Below are 15,221 nucleotides of genomic sequence, written 5' to 3'. Positions count from 1 at the left end.
TCACATAATGAATCCATTATAAATTGCCAGGTTTGATGTGATTAAGCTTAAGAATGTTTGGGAATGTGTCAGTATATTACTTCGTAATTCCTGTGGGGTACAAATGAAGTTGGCAAGAAGTACTTGACTTCTGAATATATTCGAGATAACCAGGCATTGAATGTTGTATGATTCTAAGGTTGGTTTACTGAGATACCTTGATGGTGTAATTCGTATTCAGAACAGAGACTGTGTTAAGCATATTTTGGTAGCAGCAAAAAAAAAATCAATGTTTGAATCGTATTTTTTTAAGTTTTAATAATTTTATTGTTCTATACCGCACTTTAATTGCTGCCTTTCTTCTGCGTGCCACACAGAAAACTTGTGTCATTGTTATTATTTATTTAGAGGGTGCCACCTATGCACTTGATGTTTCACAAAGAGCAGGTAGAAAGCAGACCAAGGGACTTGAAATCTAAAATCGAAATTCAGAAACAACAGAAGGAGGAGTGAAATGGAGACCTGGGCAGCCAAGGAAAGAACATGTGATGGCTTCAATCACCGTGCATCTGCTTAGTACAACAGGCACTAGAGAGATGATTGAAAGGCTTCCTGGAAAAGTTGAATTTTGAGAAGGGACCTTTGTACCTTTGCCAGTCTCCTCTCTAGTCCGATGGTTCTGCTTCTTCCTGTATCTGGAATGGCCACTGGTTTTATACAAATTGGAGGACCCCCCCCCTTTCTGCTTCACTGACCTTCCCAAAATTGATTTCTTCAGCAAAGTTTTTATCTCAACCTCTCTTGTCTCCCCTTGCTTGCTGATGCTCCCCTCCTATATGATTCTCCCTAATCTCTAACTCTCCTTTCATCCCTGTCTAATGCCAGCTTATAAGTCTTCTGGGTAGGGATGGAGCAATTTTATGTTCTATACAGGACATTGCACTCTGGGTAATGCATCATTCCTAAATGAGGATAGTTGCCACAATCTTGCATTTCTGAAATTATCATGAAAAGTGTGAAACAAGGAAGGAGGGTTGATTTTACTCGTCAGTGATGCAGTTGTCACACTCAATCAACACAGGGCAGAATACCAGTAGTCAGAAGCAGAGTTCACAGAGCATATTTATTCTAGAAAGTGCTGTTTTAATGCCAAACACTTTTCAAGCAAAATCTGACTCTTCATCAGGGGAAATTTCCATTGCACTCTGATTTGAGAAGGCTCCTCATTACATGTTCTCAATTTCTTGCAATGCCATTGTATGACAAAGCAGTGTGATTTAATATCCCTCTTGTGCAGATTTTTATTTATCTTTTTTATTTTCTGTATTTCTCTCATGCACTTCAGACAGTTATGGTCTCCCTAAGTGACTCACATCAATTAGAGAGAGAGACAGGCCCTGCCACCAGACTTACAAGCTAAAATGAAATGACACAAAAGGGAATGAAGGATCAAGTCTTCAGGGCCAAAACAAAGTGATGAGTTACAAGCAATTTAATCAAGTTCAGGCCAGGCTGGTCTTCCCTTGTTGGTGTTCTTGCTTGAATCGCAATTGGTGGCTCTTGGCTGATGGATGGGGCCAGAGGGTCCCCTTTCCCCTTGCTTCTGCACTTCCAGGGCAAGTGGAAGTTGAAGTTGAATACTGTTTCTGGCAGGAAAAGGGAAAACAAGCTCCTAGTAGATGCATCTTCTTTGACCAATGGATGGGGTTTGTTTGGGACTCTATACATCTGAACACTGTCTCTCCATCTTCAGGGAATAAGGCCTTATGAAACACAAAGGAGATTGCAGAATTTTGCTCAAATGTGCTAGCTATGAGAACCATTTCCGAATGTAATCTTAGCTCTATTCTGTTAGTTGGCAGCACAGGACAGACTGCTGTCTGTCTAGTAGAGGTTGCCCGTTAAAAACGCATGTTTTCCAAATACAAAACATAATGACACAATTAACTTCAGATTGTTTAATCTAGGTAGCCGAGTGCTCTTATAATGTGTTCTTGGAGCAACAGAGACACAGTCAGAGCTTTCCCAGAAATTTATATTTCTTAAGAAAATATAACAAATGGAAAATTAGTTGATAATTGCAAAGGCAGCTCTAGAGATGAGGGAGAGACTTCAGACTCTGAGAAGGGCAGAGGTGTGGGAATTGTAGGTGTAATTAAAAAGGTACTGTGTGTGTGAGAGAGAGAGAGAAGACAGAATGAAGATTTATACATTTCCTTCTTTATGCTTTGTCCAAATATCAGAGGTAGGCATGGAGATCCTTACTGTCAATATAAATCCAACAAAAAAGATAAATAGAAAGGAAGGCTTTATTAAGGTGGAGTCCAGTGAGAGTCAGAATGAAGAAAAAGAGTGCTCAAAGCAAGGATTCCACTCTAAGGCTGTATTCTCATGGCAGTTTGTTGCATTTTCCTGATGTTTCTCTGTTAATTTGTAAAAGTCCATTCCAGAAATATAGCTGGGTATTGCGGAGCATTCCTTTCCATGTTATTTGCAAACAGATACCTTTCCAGAAGCAAACAATGCAGAAAAGAATGCTATATGGTGCACTATATTTCGCTATATTTCTGTATGCAGGTTTTACATCATGTGAAAGCGTGAATATAATATGGCAATTAGAGAAACGCTGGGAGAACAGAATAAGTGCAGCCTATGTCAGACTTAAGTCCATTTCCTGGAATTCCCTAGAATTAGGGATTCAGAGTGGGCAAGAAAATAAGTCAAGTCAAGAATCTCAAAACTTAGTTAAACAGATGCTCGAACGATTATGGAGAGGGGCTGTCTCTCTAGCCCTCTTCAGACATTCAGCTTCATCACGGAGGATTAAATGCGTGTGTAGACAGCCCAGTGTTTATGCTGGTTCTGCCACAATACCTCCTGTGTGCCAGCTATGTTCCCTCCTCCCCAGACCTTCACTAGTTTAGTCTGAAGGTCTGAAGAGTCCTTCTAATCATGACCATCTGAAATCAGCTAGAAGCCTCTGCGTGATCAGGAACCCTGCATTATCAGACTTCGGTATACAGTGGTACCTCGGGTTACATATGCTTCAGGTTACAGACTCTGCTAACCCAGAAATAGTGCTTCAGGTTAAGAACTTTGCTTCAGGATGAGAACAGAAATCGTGCTTCAGCGGCGCGGCGGCAGCAGGAGGCCCCATTAGCTAAAGTGGTGCTTCAGGTTAAAAACAGTTTCAGGTTAAGTACGGACCTCCGGAATGAATTAAGTACTTAAACCGAGGTACCACTGTATGTTTTGCATGTATGTTTTATCCACGTCATATAGCCTAATAAGTGGAGTGCCCTATCTGGGTGGATGGAGCAGCCAAGTAATTTCGTTGTCCCTGAGAGGGGGCAATGACAATAAAGATATTATTATTATTATTATTATTATTATTATTATTATTAAGTGCTAGGCTCCTTAATCTGTACTTTCATTCAATATGAATAGCTTGCATTATTTGCTTCAGCTATTGTGTGGATAGCTGAGTAGAAAAACCCGTGACACATGACCCCTTGTGACAGGCACCACAGGTGGGTCACCAGGATCACCTATAAATGGCTTAACAATTGCCATTCAGAGAGCTTGTGGCAAAGGCATAATTTGAACCAGGAACCTCTTCAGTCGCAGCTCACTCTTGCCCGCTTGGCTACCGAAGCAACCTTGGTCAATTGTAGGCGAGCTGCACTGGGTGCATTGAGCCTTGATTTGATGAAGGCTTCTCCTCCCATTTTATCAAATCCTTCTGTGTCCCCAGTGGCATCATTCCAATGCTGGGAAAAGATGTGCTTTTCAGCTCTGCTACCTATCATTCATTGGGCACTCTGTCTCATTAATGTTTCAAAGTTTGCATTTTTGCTTCCCATCGATTATTTATAGAATCAAATCCAGTGCTCTGCTAGCACAGAGCAAAGGCTGAGAGGAGCTACACCAGGGGTCAGCAAACTTTTTCAGCAGGGGGCCGGTCCACTGTCCCCTCAGACCTTGTGGGGGGCCGGACTATATGGGGGGGGGAATGAATGAATTCCTATGCCCCACAAATAACCCAGAGATGCATTTTAAATAAAAGCACACATTCTACACATGTAAAAACACACTGATTCCTGGACCATGCACAGGCCGGATTTAGGAGGTGATTGGGCTGGATCCGGCCCCTGGGCCTTAGTTTGCCTATCCATGACTTCTACATCAAAGCTTGTTGCGATGTGGCAGCTCTGATTAAAACTATCCTGCCAGTTCTGAGCGTGTGCTTCTTTCTCAGTTTTGCATATTTCTCACAATCACACATCACATAAGAGTTGGAGGGAGCCTTCTAGGTTATCTAGTCCAATGCTCTAGTCGATGTTGGAGTTCCATAGCTAGAGCAACAGGTGGCTGTTCAGTGTCCACTGCCTGAAGACTTTCAGCGAGCCTGTTCTGACAGGATGAGCCTGGTTGAAAAAGGAGATATTTCCACTTCACCTTCATTAAACAATAGTTAAGCTATGGAATTCACTCTCATGAGAGGTAGCAATGGCCACCGACATGAATGACTTTTAAAGCGGACTATACAAATTTATGGAGCCTACTAACCGTGATAGCTGTACTCTGCACCACGGCCGAAGGCAGTATGCCTCTGAATACCAGTGTCAGGTGTGCGTGCAGGAGCCAGGCCCTGTGACCAATAGGATTTTGCAGGACTGGGGCCTTCCTAAGTTTGTTCTGAAGAGGCAAGGCACGGACTCACAGGTGAGGCCGATTGGTAACTCACAGCACCTGGTGGCAAGAGCTGGGAAGGGATATAAGATCAGCATTTCCCTTCGGCTCTTTGTCACAGCAACACGCTTCCTGCCTTCCTGTGTTTGGCTTCTTGCTTCCTGATCCTTGAACCTCGGCTTCTTGACTCCCTGCTTTGTGATCCTTGGAACCTTGACTTCTTGACTCCTTGCTTCTTGATCCTCAGATCCTTGGCTTTGTAACTCCCAGCTCTCTGACCCTCGGCCTCTTGGCTTCCTGACTCATGGCTTCTGGACCCCCATTCCTGCTCCCACCCCATTTTGCCCCCGGTCCTGACATCCCCTGCCGGGACTTCGATTGCCCGTGAACCGGACAATGACAACCAGTTTCTGGAAATGACAGCAGGGGGAGAGGACTGATGTGCTCAGGTCCTGCTGGTGGGATTCTCATAGGCATCTGGTTAACCGCTGTGAGGACAGCATGCTAGACAAGATGGTCCATTGGCCTGATCCAGCAGGCTCTTCTTGCGTCCCTTACATTAATTCTGGCCTGTACCACCTCTGACTTCAGATGAGTGATGGCCAAAAACAAAACACTTTCCCCCATAACAGGGATAGAAAACATTAACTGCACATAAACAATAAGCAGAGGAGTACTTACACCCCCTAACTAGCCATTAAAAACTCAGCACCAAGACAAAGATTCAGTGCAGGGACGTAATTATGAGGCCAAAGACCTTTTTTTATATTTCTTTGTAGGAAAATGTCTGGTGCATACCTGGATATTTGAACATTTACAAAGGAATACAAACGCAACAAATTGCCCATGTTTATAAAATGGAAATGGTAATTGTCGGTTCCCAAGGGTGGTATCTGATTCAAGCCATTTCCCGTTCTGCAGTGCTCAACTTCTTTGCACGAAAGGCATTTTAACAGTTAGGTACAAAACTATAACAATATTATTGTTTTATTGTTTATGCTTCCTTGCTCAATTGCTTTTCCCTGGTACGTTTGTCAGTTTTGCATGCCCCACTTAACAATATCTGTGCTACCTGCTGTGAGAGAGAACCTTGCAGAGTAAAGATGAAAAATACATAATTTGCAAAGCACTGAAAGAACCAGTTGCAATACACTTTTCCTGTTGTATTCGTTTGTGGGATATCTTTAGCCACTTTTTTCCTGTGGGTGTGGAAACCTGTGAAAGCATTTCAGCAAAATACATCATATAGTTTGTGGACATTTCAGCAGAGCACATCACGTGTGTGGTTTCCTCAATAGCTGCCCTGCAGAATGGATTTTGCAGCCATTTTAAAAATTGGGCACATGGTAGACTCAGGTGGTAGCGCAGGCAGCGCATTGTTAAACTATGGAACTTGCTCCCATAGAAAGCAGTGATGGCCACTAACTTGGATGAATTGAAAAGAGGATTGGACAAATACACAGAGAGTAAGGCTATCAGTGGCTCATAACCATCCATGATGGCTAGGCTCTTCTTTCATGGTTGAGGCAGTAATACCTCTGAATATCAGTTGCTGTAACCATAGGAGAGGGCTCTTTTGCTTGTGCAAAAGTTTGAATTAAGCAGGAATGAAAAAACAATGAGAGGAAATGGCAGTGTAGATAGTTGCAGAAGTTTGAATAGAGCAAGCAGAGGAGCACTGAGGGAAAGTGGTAGTTTAAAGCGAGGTTTGAGTACAACAGGAAGGGGGTTGGGAAGAGCCCATAAATAGTACCTCAGGTTAAGAACTTTGCTTCAGGATGAGAACAGAAATTGTTCGGCGGCGACGGGAGGCCCCATTAGCTAAACTGGTACCTCAGGTTAAGAACAGTTTCAGGTTAAGAACTGACATCTGGAATGAATTAAGTTCTTAATCAGAGGTACCACTAGCTTTTGTGTTGCAGCTGTATCTGCTATTTCTCATTGTTAAAACTGGAGTTTGTTTGTTTGTTTGTTTGCTTGCTTGCTTGTTTAAAAACCTCAGTGTCCTTCTGTTCCTGCTTTCTTCAAACCTCTGTCATTGTTTAAAATTGGCATCTTCCTCTCAGTATCTTTCCATTCCTGCTTTACCAACCTTTTCCCGCTTGTTTTAAACCACCACCTTTTCCCCTCTCAGAAGGGAGACGTATCACACATAGAGAGGCTCTGCTTCTCATTTGAGAGTGTCAATAAGCATGTGGCTATGGTAGATCCATTTCATGCTGTGCACTTAGGTTTTTAAAAGCAGTCAGTATCATAATATCAAAGTGCACATAGGATATTGTGCTCAACTCTTGTTGCTGCACCTCAAAACGAATATTGTAAAACCAGGTCAAGGAAGCAAAATAATAATTGGGATTGGACTTCATATTTTAATTTGAGTTTCTTAATTTAGAAGAAAAAAAAGATAAATAAGGGGCATACATGATAGAGATGCAAGTTGTGGAGAAAGTAGTAGAGGCTTTGCTCCCTCTGTCATATTACTAGAACCAGTGCTTTTTTTCTTAAAAAATGTTTAGGGGTATTGTCATTTTCCTACTCATATTGAAATACTGCCCCTCAATGAGGCCAAACTTAGATTCACAAAAATTTTAGGGGCATGTGTACCCCTGTTCCCCCCAGAAAAAAAAGCACTGACTAGAACCAAGGGTTATCTAATGAAACTGAATGCTGGAAGATAGGCAAAAGGAAGTACTTCTTCTAATTTGCTACACATGCAAGAACCATTAAAAATATGATCACTGTCATCCCACCCCCAGCTGCAATCTGCACCAGTTTAAATGGTACAGCCCAGAATTCATAAAAGGAATCATTGTAAGCTTGGTTGGTTACATCAGAACTGGCCATTACTGCCATGTCTGGGCTCACTTTTGGAAATGATAGAGGATGGTTTAGTGGACACATGGGGCAAATATGGAACTGATCAATACTCTGAGTGATAGCGTAGCTGGCTTGATGCCACATGTCAGGAGAAGTTAATTACACACACACACACACACACACACACACACACACTGCTTCTGTGCTTCTTCACTTTATTGCTTCCATTTCACTGCCAGTAATTGTTTTCAATGAGCCGGGGCTCCCACACTGGAAGACGTACAACTGCTGCTGATATCTGTGACAATCTTTAAAGTTAACGAACCCTCCCAATGGCAACGCTGCACTGTCGAAGTGCAGAAAGTGCAAGTAAATCACTGCCAGACCTTTAAAATGCATTCACCCAAAGCGCAGGGGGATTATTTTGCCACTTCCTCTGTGTACCCAGTGGATCACATCCAACATGTGCACCACACATGCCTGTTCACCCTGTGCTGCTATGTGCAGGAAGAAGAAAATGAGGACGATCCGCGCAGAGTTAAGCCCTTTTGATGTAAATTTGGTGGGACTTACCATATTTTTCGCCCTATAGGGCACACTTTTTCCCCTCCAAAAATGAAGGGGAAATGTGTGTGCGTCCTATGGGGCGAATCCAGGCTTCAGGAGAGCCCCACCACCAGCCCCACAAGCTCGGGGGACAGCGGGGAGGCGCAGCGCGCCCAGGCTTAGCTTCACACAGCTCTCCGCAAGCCGTGGGAGCCCGGCTTGGGCTCCCACAGCTTGCGGAGAGCTGCATGTTCTGGGGGCTGGGGTGGGGGAAAATAATTTTTTTCCCTTTATCCCCCCCCCCAAAAAATTAGGTGCATCCTATGGGCCGGTGAGTCCTATACGGCGAAAAATACGGTACTGGCTTTGGCTGGATTATGTCCGCCAATGGTTGCAATTATGTAGCTATTTGTGGAAAATGCCCTGTTTAAAGTTGGGGAGGCAGGTTTACAGCCCTCAATTTATCAGTTAGGCTGATGAAACAAAGAAAAGACTTGTTCAAGATAAACCAGTCACAGAGGAAAAGAAAATACCAGCTGAAAGTGCCAATGAATGTTGGACTGGTTTCAGAGAGGTTCATCTATTCCTAGGTCAGACTTTGGGCAGCCATATCAGAAAGCCACATAGGCTTTAATATCAACAAATACAAGCCAAATACTGTATTTTTCCGTGTATTGGACGAGGTTTTTTGACTCAAAAATCACGTCAAAAAACTGAGGTCGTCCAATACACGGATAGTGGCATGGTGGAATAAGCGTCGTGGCGCCAGCCATTCGGGTGGCGGGAGCGCAGTTTCCCTTGATGCCATTTGTGATGGGTTAAGGGGCTGCTTGTGCGTAAATGGCTGAGTTCTTAACTCCTGCAATCAGTTTCTAAACACTCCCTGTCCGCGGAGCCATGGGTGCATGGCTACCTCAATCGCTGGCAGAATCCGTCAGTGGGCGCTTCCGGAATTTGCGCCAACATAGGAGTTCCTTAACGGAAACCCTCCTTTTGGATTCTCTGCGTGACAGTTTCCTGCGCGGAGTGGGCGTCCCCAGCGGAGGTCCTGAGACCTCTCCGCTGTTCTCACTGGAAGTATCTTGGAGCCATCCCTCCGACTGAGTTTCTGCGTGAACTCTCTCTCTCCCCCTGCTGGTTCCTTCCTCAGCATCCGAGGGTCTCCTAGCCTCCTTGAGCCCTTCCACCACCTGACTCTCCGATAGCAGTTCCCTGACACCATTGTACGCGGGAAGCACTCCCTGGATTGTTTTCCGCACATGGTGGCATCAGGGGAGTTTGCGCTCCCTCAAACTGGATAGCTGGTGGGAGCGCAAATTCACCCGATGCCGCTGTGTGCCAGAAATGATCTAGGGAGTGTTTCTTGCCCACAGCTGTGGGGGAAGGGGAGAGGCTCAACAACTTTGGGCCATCTCCCCTCATTTTCTTAAAATTGAGCCCCCCAAAATAGGGGGGTCTTATACAAGGGTGCGTCTTGTAGACGGAAAAGTACGGTAGATGGGGAAATGATACAAGGCCAGATCCCTACTCCTACCAAGGTTATTTCAGTTCAGGAAAACAAACTACTTCTTCCCCTGCCCCAACCTCTCTCTAAATGAAATCTCTCTCGAAAACTCTTCTTCTTAGCACAAGAGCTATAACCGTTCTGCAAAAATAAATAAATAAATGACAACACAATTCCAAAGAGATCTAACCGCATTGCTTTACAGAGAAACTTCTCTTCACAGCTGATATGACTTCCAAAATCTTGTTTACCAAAGCACATGACAGCAATGCCCTCCAGTGCTTCAGCAGAGCTTATTGGAACTTGCCTACTTTCAAACCTCCTAACATTGACAGAATTCAGGCAGAGCAGAACCTCTTGCAATAAAATATTTATTTCCCCATGTTCTTTTCCCAAGTGAAGTTAAACAGAGCCGATCTGAGAACAGTCACAGCAGAGCTTGCCGTTATATAAATCACAACTAGGCTCCAAGGTTCCAGGAGAGATTTGCAGGGCTGATTATCAGATGTATCCCTTGAAGACCCTGAACTTCTTCCTCATTCTGCACTCATAGATCATAGCCACACTGCAGACTTATATATCAGTTATATGGCGGTTTAACAATCATGGTTCCCTCCAAAGAATCCCGAGGATTGTAATACGCTGATGATTTGTGGAGTTCTTTCAGAGATCCCCAACCTCTCTCACAAAAGTATGTTTTCCAGGATTCCTTTGGGGGAAGGAATTGCTATTAAACTGGTTTACACCAGACCACATCTGCACCATATGTTCAAAGCACTGTGATACCACTTTAGCAGCCACGACTTCCCCCAAAGAATCCTGGGAACTGTAGTTTGTTATGTGTGCTCACAGAGCTGCAATTTCCAGAACACCATTAGAAGAGGAATTAACTGGTGGTTAAACCACTCTGGGAACTGTAACCATCTCCTCCAACACTTTGAAGCCAAAATCTGACACACCGTCTTCCCAGATGCCATCTTCCCGTTTTTTACCATGAGAGCATGGTGGCCATTTTGGTTGCCATGGTCTCACATGAATTCACAAAGTGTTTTCTCCCTTTGAAAAACTTCTTTCGGGCACAGCACCCCAAAATGCATGTTTTGGAGCACTAAAATGGTTACATATATAAAACAGTTAAAACTATTACATATCTAAAATCTTTTTTTAAAAAAAAAAAAGCTGGAAATATAAAAACAGTTTCAAACAACATAGCACATACATGAAATCAATTCAAATCCAAGATGCATAGCAACTGGGATAAAGGTTTTGGAAGGCATGTTTGGTTGTTTGAGATTGAGATTGAATCCTGACAAGACAGAAGTACTGTTTCTGGAGGACAGGAGACAGGCAGGTGTGGAGGATTCCCTGGTCCTGAATGGGGTAACTGTGCCCCTGAAGGACCAGGTGCGCAGCCTGGGAGTCATTTTGGACTCACAGCTGTCCATGGAGGCACATGTTAAATCCGTGTCCAGGGCAGCTATGTACCAGCTCCATCTGGTACGCAGGCTGAGACCCTATCTGCCTGCGGACTGTCTTGCCAGAGTGGTGCATGCTCTGGTTATCTCCTGCTTGGACTACTGCAATGCGCTCTACGTGGGGCTACCTTTGAAGGTGACCCGGAAACTACAACTAATCCAGAACGCAGCAGCCAGACTGGTGACTGGGAGCGGTCGCCGAGACCATATAACACCGGTCTTGAAAGACCTACATTGGCTCCCAGTACGTTTCCGAGCACAATTCAAAGTGTTGGTGCTGACCTTTAAAGCCCTAAACGGCCTTGGTCCAGTATACCTGAAGGAGCGTCTCCACCCCCATCGTTCTACCCGGACACTGAGGTCTAGCACCGAGGGCCTTCTGGTGGTTCCCTCACTGCGAGAAGCCAAGCTACAGGGAACCAGGTAGAGGGCCTTCTCGGTAGTGGCGCCCTCCCTGTGGAACGCCCTCCCACCAGATGTCAAAGAGAACAACAACTACCAGACTTTTAGAAGACATCTAAAGGCAGCCCTGTTTAGGGAAGCTTTTAATGTTTGATGTATCACAGTATTTTAATATTCTTTTGGAAGCCGCCCAGAGTGGCTGGGGAAGCCCAGCCAGATGGGCGGGGTATAAATAAATTATTATTATTATTATTATTATTATTATTATTATTATTATTATTTTGAAAGAGGAATATTTTCCATCCATCCATCCCTCCCTCCCTCCCTTTATTTATTTATTTATTTATTTGTCACTCGAGTGACTGTGGAGAATGAGAATGGCTTAACAGACTTCTTGCAGACTGTGGCTCAGCTCGCAATTCAAACTGCAGACTGTCATACCGCTGAATCCTGCACGCAGCATCTACGAGAACCATATAATTGAGGCTGCTGGATTTAATTTATTGTAACTAATTACCTTTACCAAATTCAAACAAGAAGTAAATGAATGCCAAGAGCCGTTTCATGCTGCTTTTGTGCATGTTATTGAATTAGTTCTGAAAAAGATTACAGTGGTGGCTGTTCACTCTTCTATTATATGGCCCCAGTGCTGTGTGTACTTGCCTGCCTTTTGTGCCATCTTGAAGAAAATCTAGCCTATGGCTTTTGTGGATAAACAGGGCAACTCAGCATATTTAAACTAGCAGCTCTGAGTCATGGGCCTGCCCCAGGGCTTGGCCTGAAGGCATATGAAGCCAGCACCTTGCTAAAACAGGATGGGGTCTGGCCAGTTCCTGGATGGGTCATCACCTGTGTATGGTGCCTTGGGTTCTCTGATGGAATAAATGTGGAATATAAATATAAGGGAATAAATGAATAAAAAAATAAACCATTGAACATGTGATAGCCAAGGGGAGAAAATATACCAGTGTTGGTTCTCAGCCTGTAACAACCCAGCTGTGTGTTATTTATTGCTGTGTGCAGGATTCTGCTTTTAGGGTACTAATGCAAAATCTCCAAAAGAGAATTGTGAAGTGGCACATCAAAAGCTGGTTCCTGCAAATTATATTAGGGGTATTATTGATAATAATAATAATAATAATAATATTTATTAAATTTATTGGTTGCTTTTTTAAAAGCCAATGTAACCCAGAGACACTTACAATATATAAACAAACAAATGTTTACCTTAAAGCTAGCATAAAATAAAAATTTAAAAGACAATCCACTTTTTAAAAGGCCTACCCACTCAAGAAGGCCAGAGGTAATAAAGAATCAAAGGCTGGGTCTTGAGCCATTTTAAGGCTTTGTAGGTCAAAACCAGCACTTTAAATTGGTCCCAAAAGCTAATTGGCCACCAGTGTAGTCAGGCCAGGACTGGCATTGTATTTTCAAACCTTCTTGCCCAGGTGAGCAACCTAGCCACCAAATTCTGCAGCAGCTGAAGTTTCTGAACCATCTCCAGAGGAAGCCCTGCAGACAACTCATTGCAATAATCTAACCTAGAAGTTGCCAGTGCATAGACCACAAATGTTAGGCTACCTCTGTCCAGATAGAGTAGTACAAACCTTTCACATCTTTGACAATGCAACCCCAGACTTATACACTTCTCTGTGACTTGCTGTTACTTATTATATTTATAGATTTCTTTCCCTCTTGATGAAGTCCAGCGCTCTATATATTAAAAAGAACAGGAATTGTATTGACTAATTAAGTATATTTTCAAAGAAGTACAGCTAAAATAATAGGTTTGCATGGCAAAAATCATGTTCCATAAGCCCAGGCAAACAAAACCTGTTTTTTAGTTGACAACTGAAATGCAGCAATATTAGATGATCCAGTTGCTGAAAAGCACAGGAGGCAAAAGTGATCTTGTGCTCATGTTCTGCTTGAGTGTTTCCCACAGACATCTGGGTGGTCACTGTGAAAACAGGATGCTGGACTAGGTGGGCCATTGGTCTGATCCAGCGGGCTCGTCCTATTTCCTTATCCTACTTCACCCAAAAAGGAGTTCCATTGCCAGGGTGCTACCACTGAGAAGACCCTGTCTCAAGTCACCACACCCCTGGGCCATGTCTATTGGCATGATCACAAGCCATGAATCCCCAGCCAATCTCAGAGCATGGAACAGTTGACATTAGGAGAGGTCCTTCTTTAAGTGCTTGGGTCCTGATCCATTTAAGGTTTTGCACACTGCTACAGAGTTATTTAAAAGCCTGCTTACGTTCTAACCTTGAAAGCTCTCGTCCATTTGCTTTCACCTCTAACTTAAAGGTAAAGGGACCCCTGACCATTAGGTCCAGTCGTGGCCAACTCTGGGGTTGCAGCGCTCATCTCACTTTACTGGCCAAGGGAGCTGGCGTACAGCTTCCGGGTCATGTGGCCAGCATGACTAAGCCACTTCTGGCGAACCAGAGCAGCACACAGAAACGCCGTTTACCTTCCCGCCGGAGCGGTACCTATTTATCTACTTGCTTTCGAACTGCTAGGTTGGCAGGAGCAGGGACCGAGCAACGGGAGCTCTCCCCGTCGCGGGGATTTGAACCGCCGACCTTCTGATCGGCAAGCCCTAGGTTCAGTGGTTTAACCCACAGCGCCACCCTTTCTTCACCTCTAACTTAACTCTTGCTATTTCCCACAAAATGGCAGTTTATGGAAGTTCGTACAACCACAACTATGCCAGAAGGGAAATTACCACTTTGCAGGAATGGCTGTGTGCTTTGACTCTTGGCTAATCCGCATCTGTTCCAAGTTGTGGATATTGAATGTGATCCTTTTATTTATCGAGCTGTTGTGCACAGTAGCATGTAGGCTTGATTTGTATGCTCAGCACAGTGCACTGAAAGCTTCTGTGCCTTGATATTTATGATTCCATATTAGGAAATATCACAGATCAATTGTAGAGGGAATTGACTGCAATATTGAGGGGTGTGAGTAGGAAGGGGGTGGGGTGTACCACTTGTACAGTTCCGTTCACAAACTAGAAGTATCCAGATCAGGGTGGTGGTTGTTTTTTGCAATGCAGGGAGAAGGAAATGTATCTAAAGCCTTGTTGTTGTAGTTTCTGGATGAGGAGGCAATTCAGTTCATTTTCAGAACAGTCAAAGCTTAGTCAGTATGATACAGTGGTACCTCGGGTTTCAGACGCTTCAGGTTACGGACGCTTCAGGTTACAGACTCCACTAACCCAGAAATAGTACCTCAGGTTAAGAACTTTGCTTCAGGATGAGAACAGAAATCGTGCAGCGGGAGGTCCCATTAGCTGAAGTGGTACCTCATGTTAAGAACAGTTTCAGGTTAAGAACGAACCTCCAGAACGAATTAAGTTCTTAACCCGAGGTACCACTGTACTAGGAAGCAGAGGTTATCCATAAGTTTTTCTTCCTTATGGGAGCCAATGTGGTGTAGTGGTTAAGAGCGGTAGTCTCGTAATCTGGGGAACCGGGTTCGCATCTCCGCTCCTCCACCTGCAGCTGCTAGGTGACCTTGGGCCAGTCACACTTCTCTGAAGTCTCTCAGCCCCACTCACCTCACAGAGTGTTTGTTGTGGGGGAGGAAGGGAAAGGAGAACGTTAGCCGCTTTGAGACTCCTTTGGGTAGTGATAAAGTGGGATATCAAATCCAAACTACTACTACTACTACTATTCTTCTTCTTCTTCTTCTTCTTCTTCTTCTTCTTCTTCTTCTTCTTCTTCTTCTTCTTCTTCTTCCTCCTTAAGGGCAAAAACGGTTTGTCACTGGAAGGCCAATCAGTAGTCTTCAGGGCC

General features: G+C 44.0%; 1 protein-coding gene across 4 annotated transcripts in view; it reads left to right on the top strand.

Moving 5' to 3' along the window:
- Positions 1–15,221, top strand: part of RAB3C (RAB3C, member RAS oncogene family) — a 102,110-nt gene that overhangs the window by 49,360 nt on the left and 37,529 nt on the right. The gene's annotated exons all lie outside the window — the stretch shown is intronic.

Source organism: Podarcis melisellensis (genome assembly GCF_964234715.1).
Source record: "Podarcis melisellensis genome assembly, chromosome: 11".
NCBI lineage: Eukaryota > Metazoa > Chordata > Lepidosauria > Squamata > Lacertidae > Podarcis > Podarcis melisellensis.
Note: the sequence above shows the minus strand (reverse complement) of the source record. Positions and strands in the feature narration are given on the sequence as shown.